Genomic DNA, 20,868 nt, shown 5'->3' on the forward strand with positions numbered 1-20,868 from the left:
CACTTACCAAAGATCACATAACACCAGTGTTCGAAAAAGAAGACAGAAACTCCAACACTCTGGCTTCATGCTGGAGCTCCTTCCTTTATCCCACAACTGCTTTACAGTGTTCTTAATAATAATAAAAAATAACATCATGAGAAATTAAGAAAACTGTTGCTTAGAGAGGAGGCCCACACTTTCTGTTCCTGAATTTAACTCTGAATTTATTTTCTCAATCAATACCAGTTCCCATTTCAGAGTATTCAATAATTAAGGGCCTTCTACACCCAACTGTTCATTTCATTTTCTAGCCCTTTCTCCTCCTATTGAGAGTGCTGTACATGGCATGTGTTTGTTTTTCAATTAAAGCAAATTAAACTTAATTTTGTTTTGAGAACTTTTTCTTTTTTTAGAATTTCACAGCCCACGGTGAGATAATTGAGACCCTGCTGTTCCTGGAAGCACTATTTAGAAAGAGCAGGCCTCGGTAGATCTGGAACAATTTTGGAGGAAGTCATCTTTAATGCCTTCGTCTCCCTTGACCCACCAGGGAGAGAGTGAGGGAGAGAGAAAGAGGTGAAACTTACATTAAACTTCCCTTCTTACCATTGGGAAACTTCCCTTCCTATTATTCTTTGGTAATTTTCTAAAAAATCATCATCATTTCTGAAATAATACGGATCATCAGAATTGCTTACATACATTTTTTGACACGCACAATATTCTGATTTTTATGGAAAATACATTTATCTAGTGTAGAGTTTCCTACAGAATGCTACACAGAATATTAGTAAAAATTACATGGAAAATCTAGGACAAAATCTGTCACTCATAAATCCACTTTAGAGATGATATAAAGTGTAAACCAATGATTTCGAGTCATGTTTTAAAGCCTGGGAGCCCCTTATTCAAAGCTTATACAAAATGTAATGAAGCTCAGTGGAAAGCATGGAGCTGCTCTGGTGCAGGTGGCGAGGTGGGGATGATCTCAGGTCACGGCTCACCTGCTCAAACCCTCCCTGCTTTTGTGGTGGGCTTCAGCAGTTTTCTTAGAACCTCCGTTGAACCTCAGCCTTCATTTTGCAGGTAAGAAAACTTAGGAGATGTGAGGGTCCAGAGAAGGGATGTGGTTTACCCAAAATTAAAAATTAAGATTGAATGAAAGCAAAAGCCTTAAGCCACCAAAGTAGCAGCTGCAAATCCAAAGTTTCCAACGTGTGGTACACAAAGTACTACCAGGACATGAAATGATTCCAAGTGAAACAAAGGTAGTACAGCTTTTCTTTTATGGATCTGATAGCTATTTTAGTAAGCCTTAGAAAGTATACAACAGGCCAGGCACAGTGGCTCACACCTGTAATCCCAGCACTTTGGGAGGTCAAAGCAGGAGGACCACTGAGGCCAGCAGTTCAAGATCAGCCTGGACAACACAGCAAAACCCCACCTCTAAAAAAAACAAACAAACAAACAAAAAAAAACAAAAAAAAAACTTGCCAGGTGTGATGGTATGTGCCTGTAGTCATAGCTACTCAGGTGGCTGAAGCAGGAGGATTGCTTGAGCCAAGGAATCCAAGGCTACAGTGAACTATGATCGTGTTATTGCACTTCAGCATGGGCAAAAGAATGAGACCCTGTCTCAGAGAAAAAAGTACGTATAAATCGCTTAACAAATCTCCAGTTTTTATGGGCATTACTGTTCAAGCCGAGGTGGAGCAAAACAGAGAAAAAAAAACTGAGTCTATTTAAATTTGATTTAGGATGGATGAATGACTTAGAAATTGAGAAAACAGAATTAAAGCTTTCTCCTCTGCTTTGGCTCCTGTTCCTCCCACAAATTGCTCACTGATCCCCCCACATCCCACTAATTAAAAGGTTGATTATACAAGTAATACACATTTATTAAAGAAATAGTAGAAAATACAGGTAAGAAAGAATGAAATTCTTTACCCCATCACCCAAAGATGACTATTCAAATACTAGTATACATCTTATAAAATAATCATGCTCTATATGATATTTTTCACCCTATGCTTTTTAAAATTGGTAATTCACAAAAAACATGTTGATGTCAATAAATGTCATAAGCGCCATTTATTACTGTATGCGAGGCATGTTGCTAAGTGCTTTGTACATGCGACATTCGTTCTCAACAGCATAACTAGAAGGAAGGTGCTATTGTTGTCAGCCCTGCTTAAAAATGATACAGGCTACCTTCATCCCATCTTCTAATGTACAAGTGTGCTTCCCTAATGCCATTCTTAAGGACCACAGAGTATTCTATGCTTTGTTTTCCTTATTTTCTTCAAACATTCTGATAACGTTTCTTCTTCGCAGGCTTGTACACATCTAATTAACTGACTTCTTACAAGGGATTTTTTTTTTCCCACAGAAATATTGGCGCCTTTTTCTCTTTTTAAAAAAATAGGTGTAGAGATAAAGATAGACATAGAAATAGAGATCAAAATTATAAGGATCAAGATAGAGATCTAACCCATGCTTTCTCAGCAGTGTATTTCTTCTTTCTCCTCCTACTTCCTATTGGGTACTCCACTTCAGTCACACTGGTTGCTGTATACACTGAAAATCCCATCTCAAAAATGTAATGCTTGCTGTTGCCACCTGGAAAGCTCTTCCCCCAGATATCCACCTGACTCTATCCCTGACTTCCTAGAGATCTCTGCTCCAATGTCAGCATTGCAGTGAGGGCTTTTCTTAGCCACCTACATAAAACAGCAAGTCCTCTCTCACCAAGCCATCTGGTCCCTGCGCGTTACCTCCCTATGTTCTGTTTTTCTCCATCACACTTCACTATCTGATACACTGTATGTTTACTTCTTTATTTATAAATTATCTTCTTTCTCAATTAAATGTTAGCTCGAAGACGGTGAGGACTTGGTCAGTTTGATTCCCTCCTGTATTCATAGTGCATAGAAAAGCATCTGGCAAAGAATAAGTGCTCAATAAACAATGTTTGGCCGAACATGGTGGCCTATAATCCTAGCACTTTGGGAGGTCGAGACAGGTGGATAACCTGAGGTCAGGAGTTCAGGACCAGCCTGGGCAACGTGGTGAAACCCTATCGCCACTAAAAGTACAAAAATTATTCAGGCATGGTGGTGCATGCCTGTAATCTCAGCTACACGGAGGTTGAGGCACTAGAATCGCTTGTAAACCCAGAAAGCAGAGGTTGCACCATTGCACTCCAGCCTGGGCAACAGAGCAAGACTCTGTCTCAAAAAACAAAACAAAAACACACAATGTCTGTTTGTTTATGAAAGAATGATGAAAGCCATATTTCATAAAAGGCTATATTCAATATAGATTTCCACCAGTGCTGTGTGAGAGTGTTCTTTTCCCTGCATTGTTGCCAAAACTAGATGCTGCCATTAAATTAAAAAGCCATTTTGATGATAGCATCACATTGCTATTTTCATTTATTTGATTACTGGAGAACTAAATATCCTGTATTTTATACATTTATTGGTCATATGAGTTCCTCTTTCCATTTTTAGATAGAAGTCCCACCCCAAGATTATCTTCTGAAAGTAGGTGATCTTAATACCATATCTGGGCTCATGTTCTATTACTAGAGAAGGAGAAATCTGCTTTGGATATTTTTTGGTATATCAATTGCTCTTCTTCCTACCTATTCTCAACCATGCTCAATATTCCTTTCTTTGTGTGTGTGTGTGTGTGTGTGTGTGTGTGTGTGTGTGTGTGTGTACAGGACACGGAGAGAAAGAAACAGAAACAGACAGAGAAATTGCAACATCTGGCTGTCACAATTCAGGCTAACTCTACCCTGCTATTTCCTGGCTTGAAAAACTGTTACTGTTATCACTGGTGGCTTTGGTGGTTCTACTCCCAGGAAATGTAAGATCCTGGCTCTTGACTCCTGCCCAGAGTTAGAAAGTAGCTCATTCTATAACTACTGGTCCTGGTGTCAGCAGCATTTGAACTAAGGATACAGATAAACATGCTAAGCTAAGGTTTCCTGCCGAGGCATTGTGAAGTTAAATTATTATTTTAAGAGGTTATGAAGTTGGCAGCCAGAAAGCACTGGAAGAGTGGAAGATATTCATGATGCTGACAGATAAAGGAGAGAAAGCAAAATGCAGATTGTTAAGGAGATTTAAGAAAGCTCCTTCCAGTGGCACCATTTATAACATCTCCTGGAACATGAAAGATGGATGCCTTTCTCATTTAGGTATGTAAAGGATCAGGATTGAGGGCAGAGTCTGTGTGACAGAGTGGCTGAAGATTTGTAATGACCAACCTAGACTAAGACCATAGAGATCAGGCAGCAATATTCAACCTTGTCTTTGAAAGACCACCAAGCTGCTGAAAGCTGGACAATGCCTTCTGCTGTGGATGACAGAATGGCAATTTAAAGACAGAGCATCACATACAGTTGCTGATAACATACACCGGACTTGGAGCCTTATGCTGTCACCTATTGTATATCTTGGGGTAAATTCTTTTACCTCTGACCCACAATGTTCTCATCTGGAAAATGGGGAGACTAGGTATAACTTCAGAGTGCTACTGTAAAGGTTAAATGAGAGATAACAGGTGACAACATGCAAACACTCGATAAAATAAATGAGAATAAGGTTGAAGAGGGGAATCATAAGAAGGAGGATGATGAACACAGTTCACACAAGAGCATCTAGCATACTGTCAATCATCTACTTTCTCATATGCACCTGATGAATAACCTGTCTTACAGATTAGAAAACCAAATCAAAAGTGATGCTGCGTACAGTAGCTCATGCCTGTAATCCCAGCACTTTGGGAGGCCGAGGCGGGCAGATCATGAGGTCAGGAGTGTGAGACCAGCCTGGGCAACATAGCAAAACCCCATCTCTACTAAAAGTACAAAAAATTAGCCAGGTGTGGTGGCGGGCACCTGTAATCCAAGCTACTTGGGATGCTGAGGCAGGAGAATTGCTGGAACCCAGGAGGTGGAGGTTGCAGCAAGCCGAAATAGTGTGCCACTGAACACCAGCCGGGGTGACAGTGCGAAACTCCGTCTCAAAAAAAAAAGTGAGATGGGCTGCACAAGGCTAGGGTTCTAAAACCAACTCAGATACGAGCTGATCTTAAAAAGAGTTTATATGTATAAAAAAAGAAAAGGAGTGAGAGATTGGAATTTGAGCTGGAGTGCGTTGAAGGTGACTTCCTGCCTTGATGGTGGATGATCCTATGTCTTTATCTGGTCTTCACATCTATATCTTGTTTCTGGTCTGCTGTAACACAGAGAATTAAAAAATCTGCCTCTGTCATTTTGCGTTCTCCCATGCCTTTTCCTACTTTCTCACTCTCTCCTCTAATCGCTGTTATCCCACTGCCACATGGTGGGGAGGTTAGTAGAAACAATTTAGTGAGCTCATTTGTAAGGCAGTGCCTTGAACCTAATGATACTTTTTTCCTACACATTATTTCCAGTTTGAGCCCATAGCTGAGAGTATGAGCAATGCTTAATCTAAGAGAGTGTGGAAATCATACAAAGCAGTAACAGTTAATGTTTACCTAGTGTTGATGACCTGCCAGGCACTGTCTGAGACACCTATCATATCAACTAATGAAGTCCACACATACCTCTATGAAGTTACAATTATTGTTATTATTTATGAGATATAATCTCACTCTGTCACCCACACTGAATTGCAGTGGCATGATCACAGCTCACTGCAGCCTTGAACTGCATGGCTCAAGTGATCCTCCTGCCTCAGCACCCGTGAAGTAGCTAGGACTACAGGCACAGGTCGCCATAGCTGGCTAATTTTTAAAATTTTTTTTTGTAGAGATAGGGTCTTGCTAAATATTCTCAAGACTAGTCTCAAACAGCTAGCCTCAAGCAATCTTCCTGCCTTAGCCTCTCAAAGTGCTGGGATTACGGGCGTGAGCCACCATGCCCAACCTGGAGTTACTATTATTATAATACTCATCTTACAGATGAGAAAACTAGCACAGAAACATCAGGTAATCTGTCCCATGTCAAATAGCTAGCGAGTGACAGAGCAGGTAGGTATTCAAACTGCAGCATACCCATGCTTTCAACCTCAATACTTTCAAGTCAGAAAGACAAAGATCCAAATCCACAACAAAACACAACTGACTCAGTGTACGGCCTCGGGCAAGTGGTATTACTGCTCTGAGCTCAGTTTCATCATCTCTAGAATGGGGCACAATACTACCTACGCATGAGCTTGTTGAGAATATTCAGTAGGATATCTACATCAGGTATCCATTGCAGCACAAAGAATATGTCATGTGCCTGGCACATCCACTTTTCCACTCCAAGAATGGCTTTATGGCAGTGACATTTCAGCCATTTCTAAATGTTATAGATCAAGATCCTTCCAGAGCCCCCTCAAATTCCAGTCCATGCTCTGCCTACATATATCATTCCCACTGTCAGGGAAGAGAGAGAAGTAAGCAACACTGGAGCTGACTTAGTAATATTTTCAGGAATCATTTGCAAGCCTTCACCAGACTTTCAATGTTGCTGTCCTATTGATATACATTCAGAATAAAATTCTCTATAACCCCTCTCAGCCCTCCCCAGCCTTGGCTAACTCTGGCAATGGCATTTGATGTGGACCACTTCACCTATAAGAAGTATATCTCCAAAATGTGTCCCAGCAGCAAAACCATATTACCAACCCTTGCCAAGTAATCTATTTTTCAATCTTTCCTAAACATACCAAAGAGCTGATTTTCTTTTTTGATGGCCCCTGTGCTTGTGAAAATGTTTTTATTGTGCCAGCCAAGGCTTCCTGTAGGTCCTTCCTTTATCATGTCCCTATAAACTCAGAACCCATCAAATTCCATAAGAAATTTAGCTTATCCACTACCATGTAAAGGGAAATGTACTTACAGAAGGCAGTTGTCTCTGTCACAGTTCTCTGTTTGCTCTTCTAAGTTTCTCTTGGAGCTTCTGGGGACTCGAGGATATCCACAGCCTACTAGAGTTTCATCTACTTTTGCAGGTTGCTAAATCTTAGAATGGAGACTTGAGAATTCACCACTTTTTCCCCAAAAAGCAATCATATCCTGGATGTCTGCCTTTCCTCTATTTGAATCAGCTTGTAATCTGTAACGCAACTGTTCTCTATTATCCCCAAGATCCATTATTTCTCACAGAGGTTCCCACCGGCTCATTTGCAGGACCTTTGCAAGGCTAGATAAATTATATCTTAGAAACCTCTGAGGGGCAGTACTGGGTTAACCCTTACAAAGGGTTCTAGCTGTTCACATAGGCCATTTACTCGGAGCCCTGCTGCTCTGACCTTTGCAGTTTACACAAAAATGGTTGCATGTTGCTTTTGTTAATTGCCTTATCAATCTACCTCCCACCCTTGGGGGAATACAGTCTCCCAGCTATCCCAAGATAGCCTCAACCTCCTTGTATACAACTCTGCACCCTGTGAGAAAACCCCTGCAAACTGAGAACAAAATTTGTTCAGAATGATGTATTTTGTGTCCTCACAGGCTCTCCACTCCTGTGTGGGGATAGCAGGAAGCCCAGGTAATTTATGACTCTTAACTTTCTCATACCCAGTCTTATTCAGGCTGTTCTCCTTAAGGCCACTTGCAATCTCCAAAAGATAGTTCCCTCGGGAGACAAAGATCCCCTTCACCCTCATATGAAAAAAAAATTAATTTCACTTTTTCTCAGCCTCATTATCTCCTTAATTGTCTTCTTTGCCCCCTCAGTAGCAAGGACTGTTGATGGATCTCTAGGCAGTCTTTCCAGGCTGCTGTGTTCCATGAGGACAGTGGATTTCATGTTAACACTTAATCACTTTGATATCAGGAGTTGCCACCGCGGCACAGAATCGCCATCTCACCACCACTCTGCCACACTGTCTCGAAGCAGGGTCTGTGTATGACCTGCTTTAAATTTGCTTATTGTTTAGAAGACATCTAAATCTTATGAGGAAGCACAGGTACTGTGTGTGTGTCTCTCTCTACCTGTACCAGATCTTTGTCATGCAATATACTATTCTTTTCTTTTTTCAGAGTCTCACTCTGTCACCCAGGCTGGAGTGCCGTGGTACAATGTTGGCTCATTGCAACTTCTATTTCCCAGGCTCAAGTGATCCTCCCACTTCAGCCTCCCAGGTAGCTGGGACCACAGGTGTGCACCATGATGCCCAGCTACGTTTTTTTTGCTTATTTTTTTTTTTTTTTTTTTGAGACGGAGTCTCACTCTGTCATCCAGGCTGGACTACAATGGTGTAATCTCGGCTCACTGCAATCTCCAGCTCCCAGGTTCAAGTAATTCTCCTGCCTCAGCCTCCTGAGTAGCTGGATTATAGATGCATGCCACTACGCCCGGCTAATTTTTGTATTTTTAGTAGAGACGGGATTTCACCATGTCCGTCAGGCTGGTCTTAACATCCTGACCTTGTGATCTGCCCACCTCAGCCTCCCAAAGTGCTGGGATTACAGGTGTAAGCCACTGTACCTGACCGCAACATTTTCATAGAGTCAGGCAATAGACCTTCAATGAAGCAAGCCACAGCTGGGTCCTTCTAAATTTACAGAAGGCAAGCCTGGAAAGAGAAAGATATGCTCTTAAGGAGGTCTAAATATATAGTTATAGAAGCCAGGACTGGAATCAAGTACCCTGAGTCCCTGTGCTCTTACTGTATGAAATTCTGAATTAATGGGGATATACAACAAAAAGATACAGCCTGTGATCTTGAGACTTATAGCTACCGTCGACATCCTCCTCACCACTATCACGACTGATGTGTCTTCCTTTAGACTTTCCCTTACCCAAAAGTCTCCCAGACCTTCTGAAGTGACAATTATCAATTTATCATGAATAATTATTTATAAATTTGCAGATCTGTACTATTAGATTGTCAGCCCCTAGCAAGATTGATCACCATAACGCCCAAGTCACTTTGTCCAAAGCCTTTCCAAGACAAGAGAGGCAATAAATATTTGCTGATTCAAAGTGAACACTTCCAGCTTTCATCCTTTTTCACAAGACTCCATTTAATTACTTTATCCCCACATATTCATTCTCTTCTCCCTTTTCTATCCATTTCCCCTACTCTTGTTTCTCTTCCACCATTTAGATTGATGTATCTCCAAGGTATGACATTCAGAGCAGGACTAGAAATTAAAATGAGAAAACTTGAAATTTCTGATTTAAAATGGACATCATAAAAACCCACCAAGAGTACCTGACAATGACCTTCTGTCAATTCTCAAACTCTCCTTAGTCCTCAAACTCTCTGCCTTACAACCAGAGATGACAAGGAAAAGATGTCAAAACTTCTGTCTTGTACAGGCCATTGTGATCTGCCCTGCCCACCTTCCTAATTCACTTTCGTGTCAATTTCCGAAGTTGAAAGCTTCAGCCACACTGGCAGCTAGTCCATCTCTTGGACTTCCTCAGCTTGTCCCAATGAGGTGATGCTGTGGTTTGTTTTGTTTTGTTTTTTGAAACGGGGTCTTACTCTGCTGCCCAGCTGTAGTGTGGCAGTGCAGTCACAGACCACTGCAGCCTCAATCTCTCAGGCTCAAGTGATCTCAGCCTCAGCCTACTAAATAGCTGTGACTATAGGTGCCCAGCTGGTTTTATTATTATTACTATGTTTGTAGAAATGGGGTCTTGCTCTGTTTCCCAGGCTGGTCTCAAACACCTGGGCTCAAGCGATCCTCCCACCTCAGCCCCCTAAAGTGCAGGGATTACAAGCATGAGCTACCAAACCTGGCCAACCCCATTTTATTCTTCTCTCTGCCTCTAATGCTCTTTACCCACAAAATCACATAGCTGGTTCCTTCTCATTTAAACCTCAGTTCCAATATCACTTTCTTAGAGGATTCTTCTGGCTACTCTATCTAAAATTATACCATTCACATTCCTTTCTAGCGTATTGCCATAATTGGTGGTGCGACATTTAATAAAATTATTTTGCTTATCTATTTGTTTACTCATTGATTATCCATCTCTCTCCACTACAGTGGGAGCTTCATTGAAACAAGACCACATTCATGCTACATTTCCAAAGTCCAGATCTACGCTATTCAATACAGTAGCCACGAACCACATATAGCTATGTAAATCAAAATAAAAATTAATATAAGTTAAATTAAATATTCAGTTCCTCAGCAACACTGGCGACATTCCAAGTGTTCAGTAATCATACATGGGTAGTGGCTACCATATTGGACAGCCCGGAAAACATGTCCATCATCACTGACAGTTCTATTTGACAGCTTGTCTACAGCAATGTTTGGCAAACAGTAGGCACCCAATAAATATTTGTTGAATAAATCCTCACTCAATTTCAGGTCATCCTTCCCTTTTGTTGTGGCATGTAAGCCCTAAAAGTGAGGTAAGCTTGACAATTCCCCTAGGACAGTATTGAGGGTGCCAAGAGGTCTCCAAGCAGAGGCTACGGAAGACAGGGCTGTGAAGACAATTCCCTCTATTCTGAAAGAAAATAGTTATGAAATAATTATGTTTTCATAATATTTGAAGAACTGATAACTGGAAGTGAATTACACTTGTACAATTTCAGAGACACATGGATAGAAGGATGATTTAGGGGCAAAGTAAGAAAATATTCCAACAAAGCTCTTCAAATATGACATAGGCTGGTTTGTGCGGTAATGAACTTGCTGTCACTAAAAGTACTAAAACTGAGACTGAACGGTCATGCATTATTGGTATCACAAAAAGGACTTGTCATTCCTGAAAATGGAGAAAAGTTTGGCTATTGAGAAACCTTCAGAGGTTTTCTTTGATCCAGTGGCTCCATGACAACTTCCTACCATCAATTTCAAAGAGTTCATAATACGTCCCAGCTATTCCTAGCATCTATTGAACAAACCAATGTTGCCAGTCATTCATAACAGTTACCATTAACTCAGTGATCCAGTGAAAACAGCAGTGATGATGCAGGAAAGAAGACAGATTCAAATGCTAGCTGTGATGGTTGTGTGACCTTGGTCAAGGAGTCTATCCAGCCAGGGCTTCATTTTCCTCTTCTGTAAAAGGGGCTGTATCTGCCCCACTCAGAGGAAAGAAGGACTATATGAGAGAACAAAACTAAAGACCTTGGATTACAGGAAGTCAATGTTCACTTCCAAGTAGGGTCTAATTTTTATCTGTCTGTATTATCATTGGAATCGTCATATTCTTGATATGGGCAAAAATGCCATAACGGCATTGCTTTAAATGAATATGAAGCAATTGTCAGCTAGAAAGTGTGAGAGACAGAGAGAGGACAGCTGCTATTGAGATGCAACATGAAATGCGAGGGCAAATATTTATAAAGCAACTACTCTGTGTCAGACCCTGGAATATAAAGATGCTTCTTAGACCATCCTGAAGAGGGTAAGATAGACCTATACCCCAGGCGCTATAAAGCAGGGCAAACGGAGACACAAACTAAAATAGAGTTTCAGATAAAATGGTACACAAACATCAAGTGATAAAGAGATTAATTCCAAAATAAGGTATTGAGAAGATTCCTTAGAAGGGTCATTTGAGCTAGACGTTGAAATATGGGTAGAATTTTGTTAAAAGTCATGGCCAAATGTAGGACATGGAGGAAAGAATAATAAAGATGGTCTTTGCAGAAGGGAGCACTACTGGAGAAATTATTTGAAGAATGACATGTAGGGACTTGTCTTTTTCACATGACCTCCATCTTGTCTTTAACATGGTTTCCAATAGTTTAGCAGCCCATTTGTTAAGCTGCATTTCAGCAAGGGAAAAGCAGGAAAAGAAGGGTAGGGTATGTCTAACCTTGATGGCCTGTTCAAGTGATAATGTACTGGTGATTTCCTCTAAGAAATTGGGAGGAGGAACGAGAGAGGTTGCAAAGCAAGAGATGTCTCATTGCACAACTAAAGGACCTTTGGGCAAAGACCTTTACAGAAAAATAAAGGACTTTATGATCAATAACATAAACTCTTGCATGCATTAAGAAAGAGATGTTGAATTTGAACTGATCAGGGTAGGGTGTTTTTACAGTCGCTGGCTGTACGAGAGGCAAAGGCATTCATTGCAGCCAGAGCTGGGTCGTCTAAACTCAACGGGGGCCCAACAGCTGATTTGGAATCTCTGAGCCGTTTCTCCTTGGTTGAAATGGAGTCACAGCTCCCCCTTCTGGGAGCTAAAGTGCCATCTAGCCCTGGAAAATCCTGCATGGAAAAGGCTCTATTGCGGATGGGCCTAAAACCCCCCATGTTTTTCAGTACTTGCCAGCACCCCGAAAGAGTTATCTAGAAGTCTAAGAGCACACTTTTGAGTGAACTCAATTCTGACTTCTCCAGGGTCTCTCTTTCACAGGGCTTTACGTTTCTCCTTCCCTGGAGTTCGTGAGTCCTAGTCTTCACATGGGAGATGCTTTATATGAGAGAACACAATCTGGTGTGGAGGTTCTCTTTTTTGGAAATGTAGCAAGTAGAAAAAGTTTCTGGATCTTTGTGTCCACATGTGTGTGTAAGCACACCTATGCATGTGTGCTTGCATGTGCTCCTGTGCCTATAACATGTAGAAATGTATAGGGGTGAGATTCTAATTAATATAAAGAAATTAATTTGCCCGAAGCATTTGCATTGGTGGATGGGTGTACATTTTGCTCTCTAGAAAGCAGTGCATTTCTTAATAAAAAGCTCAGATACAGACCAGACACTTTGCTGGGTTCTGCCTACTAGTCATAGTCAGTACTGAGTCCTTACCTGGGTAATTCTCTAAAGATACTGGAAAAGGAATCGATGTTTCTCTCCTTCTCTCTCTCTGTCTCTCTTCCCTGCCCCCACCATCCCATGTGTCTGTGTGTGTGTGTGTGTGTGTGTGTGTGTGTGTGTGCACGCGCATTGGACCTTTTCTCTTTGGGGTCATGTTTCCAGATAGAAAAATCTTGAAATCCAGCTCTGAAAATGTGAAGTTTGATGAGGGACGACAAGCAATTGTCTGGCTTGGGATCATGGTGGCAGGGTGGCAGCACAGGGGTGTGAGCAGTATACAGTCCCAGGCAGTATGGGAAGAGTAGAAAGGGTATTGATCTAGCTGATAAGCCTAGATTCTAGTCCTGGGCATGCCACTAACTCACTACCAAATGTTGGGGAATTCTCATTCCCTCTTTAGGCCACAGAGTCCTGTCTTTCTGCTCTTTAACATTCCTTCCAGCTTCAATTGTCTACGAATTTGGAAAGAGAGAAAAGGAGGCAGTTCCCCAAAAGGGGTCTCCTCCTTGGCCCTAATACCTCCTACCCAAGATAATCAAGGGAGCTCTGCTCTGACATGATTTTCCTAAAGGAGATTTTCTGTGGCTGTGTGAAGGCTTCAGCCTGAGGTATCAGCCTCTGGACAGAGAATGGTATGTCTGCAAGTGCCTGCAGGTGGTACCCACCCACCAGGGCAGGTTCCTACAAATATGTTCGCTTTTATCTCTCCCCAGAAATATATATATATATATATACACACACATATATACACACACACACACACACACACACACATATATATGCGTGTGTATATATGTAGATATATAGATTTTTTCCTAGAATATATATGTGTAAATTTTTTACGTCAAGTATATTTCTACTTTTTTCCCCTAAGGTTTTCAGTGGCCCCTCCAAGCTGAGCTAAATGCAAAGCTGTGTCCCAGTGTCACAGCCCTTTTCTTCTCCTCGCCTCCCTGCCTGAGAGCAGAACGGCTGCCGCTTACCTTGAGAAAGTAACAGCTGCTGAGTCTGGAAGCCATGCTAACAGCAGTAAAACTCAGCATTTTTGCTGAGTAGGGCAAGCCTTTAAGAGGCAGCTGGGAATCAAATCAATGGCTGGCCCCAGAGCCCAAGCCCAACAGTACCAAGGCCGGGTGGCCGAGGGACCTACCTAGAGAGCCTCCCAGGAGGTGGAGGAAACAAGAAAGAGGGCCTTGACCCAAACTGCTTTTATGGCTGAGATTCTTCCACCGCCCACCTGCCCTTGACAGTATTTTGGTGCCAAGTGAGAGATGCAATGTGCAAACCGACAGCAATTTAAGTCAATTACTGCCACATTCTGTCATGAGTTCCCCACTCACAGCCCCTTTTCAAATCGTAGATCTCCCTCAGTACTGAAATAATTCTCTCTCTCTTTCTCTCTCTCTCTCTGTCTCCCCCCACCTCTCTGCCTTCTCCCAATATCCTTCTAACTCCAGTGGAGCCATGGAGAGGCATATTTAGGAAGAGATTCTCTGGGGGCTTCCCTGACTGAAATGGGGAAAGATGAATCTATCTTAGGAAAGTGCCCCATCCATCTCCTTCCATATCATCCAGAGCTGCCCTTAAATGAAATTTCCTCTGAGACCCTTTGCAACTGTGATGGATAAGCAAGTCCCCGAGGACGCTTTCTCCTTTTCCCTGAGGGGGATCCATGCAAACTTGCCCAGATCCTCCCCCAAAGCACCAGAAGCCTGAGGGGCTGTGTTGATTGCCAAGAGGGAGGCAGGGTAGATCCCTATCCCAGACTTGCCAAGCCCCAGATAAGGAGCCCAACACCGACTTCCCCTTTTCTCTGTCACCCACTATCCAGTGTCTCCAAATTCCCATCAGAATCCTGGAGTCTGCCCAGTGTGGAATTTAAAGTGACAGCGTCTCATTTGTCTCGGGGCTTGGCCATGTCTCTTTCATACTAAGCGGTGGGTCCCAGTGTAGCAGGATTCCATCGTTTGGAGGAATTTTCCTTCAAGGGTACCAACGCTGGGCTAAATAAGGTGTCATCTACATACAGCCCCATAATTCTCCCTAAATCCCAAGCCCAGAGCCCCTAGAGGAAGTCCACAGTGGGTTTCCCGATGACTACGTGATCTTGTAGTAAAGGGGTCCCATTCCGTGTAAGCTGGAGAGATCCCATTAAAAAGACACACGAGCGCACACATACAAACACATACGTACAAACATGCACACACACATCGCGCCGTAAGTAGGTTATAGAACCTCTCTCTCTTCACCCCTCCCATACACACACACACACACACACACACATCACAAACACACGCATCAAACGCAAACGACGCCGCACACGCACACTCACACTAGCACCACACCAAGTTCCCACCATGGTGCACACGTCGGGAGCGCGCGGGGACACACACACCACTCACTCCAACCCGCAGTTAACCCTTCCAGCCCTGGGCGCAGGAACCCCTTCCCTGGAGCCGGAGAAGACTTGGAGGCGGCGGGGCGGCCAGGTGACCATCGGACGAGGGTACCGGGAGGGGGAGGGGCGGGGCGCGCGGGAGGTGCCCCGATTGCGGTCCGGGGCCGGGTCCAAGGGCAGCGGGGCTGCGGGGTGCTCTACCCGGCGCCGCCTTACCTGGAGTCAATGTCCGTCTTTGGCGGAGAGCTGCGGGCGGACGCTTTTTATTCGGCTCGGTGGGAACTTGGGAGAGCCCTGCGTCCAGCTCGCATTCCGGGGACGGCGCGGGGACTGCAGGCGTGGGGGTACCTGGCTCCTAGCAGCCTGGCTCATACTCAGCCGTCAAGTCCCCTTCGCTGGTCCCGAGGACAGGCATGAATCCCGGCTCCGGAAGGCGGTCCCCACTCCCTCTGCCTCCTGGCTCTGGCGCTCTCCTCGCTCTGGCTCGCTCTTGCTCGCTCTCTCCCTCTCTCGCGGGTTCGCTCGCCTGCGCTCTCCTCCTCCCCCCGCGCGCCGGATCAGTTTGCAGCCGTGGGGACCGGGAGCACGGCGGCTGGCGAATGGAGAGGGAAGTCCAAGTGCGCCGCGGTCTCCGGCGGGGAGCAGCGGAGGCCGGGCTACGCGGGGGGAGGGACTTAGCCGGCGACTGCCGAAAATGAATGGGGGAGCAGAGGCCGGGGGGCGGGGAGGGAGGAGCCGAGCGCAGGCTTGCTTCGGAGGAGTGTTTTGTACATCTTTAGGCGGAGGAGGAGGAGAAGCTAGAGGAGGAGAGTCGGGAGGCCGCCTGGAGGGGGGGCAGGAGGGGGCTGGGGGCTGAACTGTGGGGAGTTTCGTGGGTCTGGGGGTGTCGGGTGTTGTGTCTATGTGCACGAGCATCCGAAGAGACCGTGTATCTGCGCAACCCCAGGATCCTGGCGCTCTTGAGCATGACTGTACTGTGTGCGCCACGAGTACCTGAGTGTTTCTGGGGCCCGGGGTGTTCCCATGGCCGCGTGTATCCATCGAATGTGGGTTTTGTCTCGGGAGGTGCCCATGTGGGTCCGCTTGTGTCTGCACGTCTCTCTGTGAGTGTTTGGCACTGTTTGTTTCTCTTGGTGTGTAGGCGAGAGCCCACATAACCTCCCAGAATGAAGCAAGAGCTTCTTTACGTAGGCAGGATGTAGGAGTGAGAAGCTGAGGGGACGCGAAGTTCTCTGGAGACCACCAGAGGCGGAGAAGGGGTGAGGGTACAGGGACTGAGACATGAAAATAAAAACCAAAAGACTCCGCAATCAGCCTGAGAGGTCCCTAACATGGGGCCTCTCCCTGAAGTGAAAAATAAAGCCCTCGTATGATCTAAATTCCCACACAGTGCACATTCTGTATGTTTGTTTACTTTGCTTCCCTTCTGATTTAAGCCAAATCAGCAATGCAGATTCCTAGTCCCTTGAAAATGAGGCAAGACTAGAAAGCATTAAAGTGACCACACGGAAGGGCAGGAAGGCATAGGAAAAGATGATGGAAAATATAAAGAGCCAGATCCAGTAGACGTGCAGGCTAGAGAGAGGTTGGAGTCCTGTGACTGTGTGGTCTTGGCCAAAATACTTACCCCTTAAGCCTCAATTCCTTGTCTGTTTAATAGAATAATAATATATCTACCTATCTAACAGGGTTGATGTGGAATTGTAATCAGTTAATGTTTGCAAAGGCACTTAGACTGCACAAGAGTTAATGTATGCAAAGGTACTCAGACTGCTCCCTGACACCGAGTGAGTGCTCAGTGAATGCTGTCTGCTTTTATGATTGCCACTGTATGGTTTTTTGTTTGTTTGTTTGTTTGTTTATTAATTCAAAGGATGATAGGAGGGAGATGTGATCACCAGGGAGGCCTAGAACAATCTAGGAGCCACTGAACTAATTGGAAGGAGCCTTGAAACAAAATAGAAGTGTTTGAGTGATGAACTGGGAACCTGAGAAAAATTATTTAATAGACAAAGAGGAATGGAGAAAGAGAGGGGAAGACATAGAGCTAGCAGGAATTATCCTGGGTCTCAGGAGGTCAGGACTGAGACGAGAGGAAAGAGAGGAGCAGCAGATGGTGCAGAGCTCCTCCAAGTCTCCACTGGAATCCAAATGAGGAGGAGTCAGCACCACGGACAGCTCTCCAACCACGGACCAACCTAGAGATTTCTCTTTCTGACGGGTGGAAACTTCTCCCTTTTTGTTTGGGCAACTTTCTCTTTCCCTTGGCTTCTGGCCCAGGTTCAGGTCTTGCAACAGGTTCCCCAGGTAGTTCTGAATTTGGTTCTGACCACGAAGAAAGACGCCCACCACACACACTGCTTCTCCATCCACCGCAGTATGAAACACCAGATCACTATTTCTTGCCTATCCCTGCTCTATCTTTTTTCTCCCTCTTTCTGTCTCCTTGTACCTCATTCCTTCCTTTATTTGTGTCTATCTTTCTATTTGTCTCCCCGTCATCCCCCAGCTGAGATCTGCTTCCATGACCGTTAGTAGGCAACAGCAGCCCTGCTGATAATGCAGTTCTGAAATCAATCTGAGACATGGTAGTCCGGCAACTTCTGATGAAGACCAAAGTTGTGACTGATTCCTATTCCTCCTTCTCCTCCTCCTCTTCCTCCTCCTCCTCCTCTTCTTCTTCTTCTTTTCTTTCTTCTTGAACTTTTCTTTTCCTCATTTCAAGTTTTAATCAAAGCTTGTATATAAGATTACTTTATTCCTGCACGTTCTCAATTGTTTCTTTCTTGTATTTGCCCTTTTCTATAACTACTTGGTGAGATTTGGCTTTCCATTCAAGGATCTTTTTGCAGTCTTTGTCCAGTTTTAGTCCAGTGATAGGCACCTTGCTGGGGTGAATGCCTGCGTGGACAGTTGTGCCATTAGCCTTTTTGCTCTGCACCCATTCAATGTAGATAACATATTTCTTCCTATAAACCTGGACTACTTTGCCAATTTGTAGACCTTTATAGTGTCCTCATACAACCTGAACTTCATCATCCTTTCACATGGGCATGGATCGCACATTGTACTTCTGTCTCAGCTCTTTGGAAAGAGGGGAAGATATAATCTTCCTGCAAATATGGGAAGGTGCATTGAAACACGTTTTTTGGTTCTTGCTTTGGTGGGAAGTTACAACAGGATTGAATTTCATTTTGGCTGCTCCTGCTTCAGTGATGGCCACAAAAGGGCCTGACTCATTCTTTGTAACCCTTTCTTTGTAATCAGTTACCCAAGATGGGCTGTGCTCTACATGCCTTAGAAAGAGGGGACTTAATGCTTTGAAACACTGTCCAGTCTTTGTCTTCCTCACCCACACCATCAATATTTCCCTAAAGAAACAAAGAACTCTTCCTAGTTCCATCTACTATACACAGAAAGAGGAAAGATAATTTTTGAACTTTGACCGTGCACCAAGCATCTTATGTGCAATATTCTGTATATTATTACTTACAATTCTGAAAATTCTTTGCAGTATAAGATAGATAATACTACCCTATCTTTATGTGATAGGAAATTGTACCTTGAAAAACTTGAGTAGCATGCCAAAATATAGCTAGTAGGTGATGGAGTGAGAAATTCCACACCTAAGTCCAAGTCCAAAATCTTTACCCTCTGGGAATGAGGAAGCCCTGGGATGATTGGAAGTTCTTGGAATTTTATAGGGTCACTGAACCCAATCCTAAATATCAACTTCAATGTCTGAAGCCATTGCATTATCTGTGCCAATGGATGATTTAGTATATCTTGTCCCTGGAGAAGGAGGTGATGACTTTGCATGGACAGATTTAAGGCACACTTGAACCTTATGGTTTCTGAGTTTTGAATAAAACTCCAAACTTTCCAGGTCTTAGTTCATTTGCATTTGGCTCTGTTTAGCTTTCCTGTTTCTATGAAGAAAGGCTAAGAGGGCCATTTTAAAATGTCTCCAAAGACTCCTTGGTCATCAGAAAAGTTCTCAGTGCAAAGCATTTCTAATGACTTATGGAGAATGCAATCAAAACCATATGGATAACATTTTTGCAGAAATACACACGGGTGGGAAAAGGTTTAGAGGCCAAAAATATACTTCTTTTTTTCTTCTTTGCCAAAGAAAGAACATTTAAGGCAGCTTGAGAGATGTGAGAAATGTCTTGTTCTTTCTTTGGGGTGGGTGTTGGTGAGCAGCTGTTTGCTATTTCCACAGAATTTACTAAGGACTTCCATGGGGAGGAGTTGCCGACAGATTAGGGTAGACTTAAGAAAGAACTTCCTGTCTGTAGATTTTGGGGTGACACTAAAATAGGACCTGTTGTACAAGGTCATTTAATAAGAAAATGGAATGTTTCCCAGAATGTCATTCATAGTGTGATAGATTTGAAAAACAATGGACAATATTTTTAATATCACAGACTGTTTTAAGAACCTCACAACTGCTATAGTCCCTCTCCCTGTTGTGGAAAAATGTACTTATAAAAAAAGCCCACAAAATTTTACATGGAGTTTCACTGTATTTGCCTCTGATAATCTCATTTGTGAATGTCTATCCCTGGATCCCAGCTTCAGGACTCTAGAGTAGGTGACTTTTCTAGTATGTAATCTGACCTTAGATTTTATAGGTTGCTTTATTTAGATTTAAGCTTAAGAAATCAGAAAGGGAAATCCAGTGAATAAATTAATAAAAAGGTAAGCAGCATTTTTTTCTAGAAATAGACAATAAATATAGATAAATGTTCACTGATGAAATGGAGGTTTCACTTCCCCCTCCTTAAATAAAGATAAGATTTTGCCCTGTTTGTGCAGGACTCTCAGCCACCTGCCGCTGTCTCAAAAGCTTAAATTCACTACTCCTGTCAAATCTCAAAGGAGTTAAAATCCCTTAATCTGGGGTACTTTGGGTTCAGAATAGGCTGAACAACTGCCGAAAGAAGTCTGTATTTCTTAAGTGCCTACTGACTGTGAGGTAGTATAAATGATTTCAAGATAAATGTCTTGCCTGGTCTCTGTCTTCTAGGAGTCTGAAATCCATTGCAGAGCCATTCTCATGCCTAAATACTCACAAAGCACCATGGAATGTAGCAGGTTGCTCAGGGTCTATGGGAAATATTGAAAAGCTAAAAGAAGGAAAATTTTGCCTTCATATTAGCTATAATATTTTACACTTACAAACAGCTATTTTTAGTTTTTAAAACCATTGAATTAATAATAACTGATATTTATTGAGTGATTAATATGTGTGAGCAATATTTAAGCCTTCATAGGAATGTCCATCATCTGGAATGTTATGAGCATGTCTTCACCGAATAAAAATGTTATGCTGGACTGGCACAGTGGCTTATGCCTGTAATCCCAGCACTTTGGGAGAACAAAGCAGGTAGATTGCTTAAGCTCAGGAATTCGAGACCAGCCTGGGCACCACGAAGAAACACTGTCTCTACAAATAAACAAAAGAATGAATGAATAAATAGCTGGGCATGATGGTGTGCCTTTGGGAGGCTGAGGTGAAAGGACGGCTTGCGCTCAGGAGGCAGAGGTTGCAGTGAGCCAAGATCACACCACTGCATTCCAGACTAGGCTACAGACCCAGACCGTGTTTCAAAATAAAAAATACTATGCTTCAGCCGGGCATGGTGGCTCACGCCTGTAATCCCAGCACTTTGGGAGGCTGAGGCGGGTGGATCACGAGGTCAAGAGATCGAGACCATCCTGGTCAACATGGTGAAACCCCGTCTCTACTAAAA

At 43.4% G+C, this 20,868-nt stretch overlaps 1 protein-coding gene and 1 long non-coding RNA gene across 2 annotated transcripts in view; one reads left to right on the forward strand and one right to left on the reverse strand.

The window, feature by feature from the left end:
- BRINP1 (BMP/retinoic acid inducible neural specific 1) overlaps positions 1 to 15,762 on the reverse strand; it is a 203,742-nt gene extending 187,980 nt beyond the window's left edge. Inside the window, exon 1 of the mRNA XM_032251437.1 lies at positions 15,326 to 15,762. The gene's annotated coding sequence lies outside the window, so the exon portion shown is untranslated. The remainder of the gene's footprint in view (positions 1 to 15,325) is intronic.
- The window catches only part of LOC116532360, a 42,888-nt gene continuing 35,520 nt past the window's right edge, over positions 13,501 to 20,868 (forward strand). Inside the window, exon 1 of the long non-coding RNA XR_004260837.1 lies at positions 13,501 to 15,200. This is a non-coding gene — a long non-coding RNA (uncharacterized LOC116532360). The remainder of the gene's footprint in view (positions 15,201 to 20,868) is intronic.

The sequence above is a fragment of the Sapajus apella genome, unplaced genomic scaffold, assembly GCF_009761245.1.
Source record: "Sapajus apella isolate SASKATOON/1434 unplaced genomic scaffold, GSC_monkey_1.0 scaffold76, whole genome shotgun sequence".
NCBI lineage: Eukaryota > Metazoa > Chordata > Mammalia > Primates > Cebidae > Sapajus > Sapajus apella.